The 3,557-nt window shown below is 34.2% G+C and overlaps 1 long non-coding RNA gene across 2 annotated transcripts in view; it reads left to right on the plus strand.

The window, feature by feature from the left end:
* The window catches only part of LOC106872775 (uncharacterized), a 141,168-nt gene that overhangs the window by 134,789 nt on the left and 2,822 nt on the right, over positions 1-3,557 (plus strand). The window lies entirely within an intron of this gene.

Below are 3,557 nucleotides of genomic sequence, written 5' to 3' on the forward strand. Positions count from 1 at the left end.
TATATATATATATATATATATATATATATATATATATTTATGTATGTATATACCTCTATGTGTGTGTTGTCTTTGTATCTATCTTTGTTCCGACATCACCACTTGACAACCGGTGTATGTGTGTATACGCCCGCGTAACTTAGCAATCTAGCAAACGGGACTGCTAGAGTAAGTACTAGGCTTTAAGAAATGAGTCTTACGTTTGGACAAAAACCTCTGAAGGCGGTGCTCCAGCATGGCCCATATATCAAATGACTGAAACCCGTAAATGAATAAAAGGTTATAGATAGATAGATAGATAGATAGATAGATAGATAGATAGGGGACGGGAAAGAAAAAGAAAGAGAGAGGAAGAGACACACACAGATTGAACAGGTAGATAGCTACATAGATATAGATACATACATACATACATACATACATACATACATACATATATACATACATACATACATACATGCATGCATACATACATACATACATACATATATACATACATACATACATACATACAAATATACAAACAACATACACACATGGTGCGGTAAGTATTTAAGATCATATGCACTTTTAGTCATTATTTTATTTGACTAATTTTTATGGAACTTCTATTTCAGAAAATAACAATGACAGGCTCTATGCTTACTAATGAAATAAAAAAACCACGTTGTGATTGTCGCTTTGAAAGTTAAGCATGGTGATTTAGAAATTTCTAGATATTTCTATAATATCTTTTGTGCACAAAAGTCGTTGCGAGTTAGAGGAAGAAGATGGAAGCGTATTGCCTGTATGAAAACGAAGAAAAAACATTCCAAACGCTCTACTTCTATCAAAACACCACAATTTATCCAGGAAGTTAAGCAAAACATTGACGACAATCTAGGAAAACCAATGTGGTTAATTGCAAAAAAAAAATCCTGTGTAAAAAATAAAAGCAATCAGAAATGTTGTGTGTGGAGACATCAGATAGAAATCTTGAGTAGAGGTCAATTCATGTCAGGAAAAACAAAGGAAAACCGTTCAACTAGAAACAAAAGATCTTTGAACAAACTTTACAATCCATCAGAAGAAGGTGTGATTTGGTTTCTCTCAGATGCAAAAAACTTTGACCAGGACCAGAAAACTAACGCAAGAAATGACAGATGGGTATGTACAGATACTTCTGAGGTTCCAATAATAATGCACATTCCTGCAAGTGTCATGATGATTTTAGGTGTTGCTATCAATGAAGGACATGTAATGCCTCTTCACTTTTTTTCACAAGGTCTTATGGTGAATGTTGCTGCGTATTTTGAGGATCTGGATAACGTTGTTAAGGTTTGGATCAACGGTGTATGCAATAGAAAGCCGTATGTCTTTCAGCAATATTCTGTACCATCACACACGGCTCAAATGGCACGAATGGATGGCCGATAATTTACATGATCACATCACCCCCAACATTTGGCCACCCACTTCTGCAGATCTCACTCCATTGGACTACTATGCATGGAGCATCGTTGAGAATAATGTTAATGAACATCCCCATAGCACCAAAGATCTTTTGAAACCTGCCATAGTACTTAATCCGAGCTTGTAAACGATTTCCACACCGCGCAAAGGCAGTCATTGAAGCTGATGGTGGTTTTATTGCATAAAATTATTAAATTGATAATTTAACTTTACGTTTATGTTATTGTTATAAAAAACCAATTTTTTCTGTTATTATATAAGCGTTATTTTTAACCATAAATCTATCCTCGAATGCCGTCCACACCCTGTACATACATACATACGTACATACATACATACATACATACATACATACATACATACATACATACATACATATATACATATGTACTATATATGTACGCATATTAGTGCCTCCGTGTGTTTGTTACTTAGTACGTATGGATATATATTTCTTTGTATACCTTTGTATTTGGGTCTGAATATTAATTGAAGGAAACATTTACATAATGTATCGCTATGATTTCGATAACAGAAAATTCATTGACGAAATAGCAATTAAGATTACTAGTGTTATAGGTCACATATAACACCAACTGGATTTTATAGGATAATTGCCTTGGGAAATGATTTCTCAAAGACAGAATATTTACATTTCTAGGCTTGCAAGATCAACCTGTACTATTACGAACGCATATTCAACAAGAGAATACAATTGTTTGCAAATGACATTCAGATCAGCAATGATTTAAATTGCATATATAGATTCGTTTGTGTCATGCAGATAGGTCTTTTATTAATAATAAATATGCTTTATGTTAGTAAAATATTAAACATTAATATTGATGTTAGGTGCATGAAGCTGGTATCTAGTGTCATGTTTTATTGATCTTAATTTGGTGTGATGATGGAAATCCGTCGCATGTAACATTCCTTGTTCTTAAGGCTAATGCTCATATCGAGTAGGCGTGGCAGTCTACATTTTACCGTGCTTCCACATAAATTCTTTATATTGAATTTCTATATACCACATCGAATCATTATATTTTTCAAGCAAGATAAAGAAAAACTCTACACATTTAACTCCTCTGTACATGCAGCATAAACGATCAATACCTGTAGGAACAAACGTTAGGCGAGCGTCGTGGGAGATTACGACGCCGTGCGGAATTCTTGGGTAAAATCTTTTAGAGTATGTTCAAGAGGGAGAAGCGTATTCACTGGGATGCTGAGGAGTAAATGTGACTAAAAATTAAAGTAGGTTTTCCGAAATGAAGTTGCCTAGTTTATAAAGCTCTCCTTGTTAAGGAAGGATATAGTATTTTTGTATATAGTTGGTAAGCACTCTCTTGCTATCGCTGTGATGCGAAGGATGAGATAACTGGCATGAAGTGCAACGGATTAAGACCTGCTTTACATTGCTGATGCCTACTTTTCATTTGCTGAAATAGAAATAAATACATTTCGAATGACGGTGAGTGATTGAATTCCTTCAAGAGTGTCAAATTTACTACAGCTATAAACGTGCAATGTGTGGGCTGAGATAGTAGGCTCTGGTTGTGCGTGATATATGTAGTGAAATATCAAGCTGAATGATTTTTGTAACACATTAGAATAATTAATGTCTTAGGACATGCCATTGCGATCTGTCTAAAATGAATTGTCTTTACGCATCGCTGATTTAGTGTTCGGCAAATATTACAGATAAGCGAACTATGAGATATGCTTAACGACAATGTTGATGAAGACGATCAACTTTTAAAAAGAGCAGTAGCTATTTAGCCCAAAGTTATACGTCCTTGACAAGCCTTGTGGTGTGGTTAACAAGCTCGCCGTGCAACCACGTGGTTACAGGTTCAGCTCTTCTGTTGGGTAATTTGGGTAAATGTCTTTTATGATAGCCCCAGACAAACCAATGCTTTTGAAATGAATTTGGTAGACGGAATCCATGTGGAAGTCCGTAACATATATATATATATATATATATATGTGTGTGTGTGTGTGTGTGTGTGTGTGTGTGTGTATATATGTATATATGTATCTATATATAATATATATATACATATAATATATATATATAATATATATATATATATATATATATA

The sequence above is a fragment of the Octopus bimaculoides genome, chromosome 1 (genome assembly GCF_001194135.2).
Source record: "Octopus bimaculoides isolate UCB-OBI-ISO-001 chromosome 1, ASM119413v2, whole genome shotgun sequence".
Lineage (NCBI taxonomy): Eukaryota > Metazoa > Mollusca > Cephalopoda > Octopoda > Octopodidae > Octopus > Octopus bimaculoides.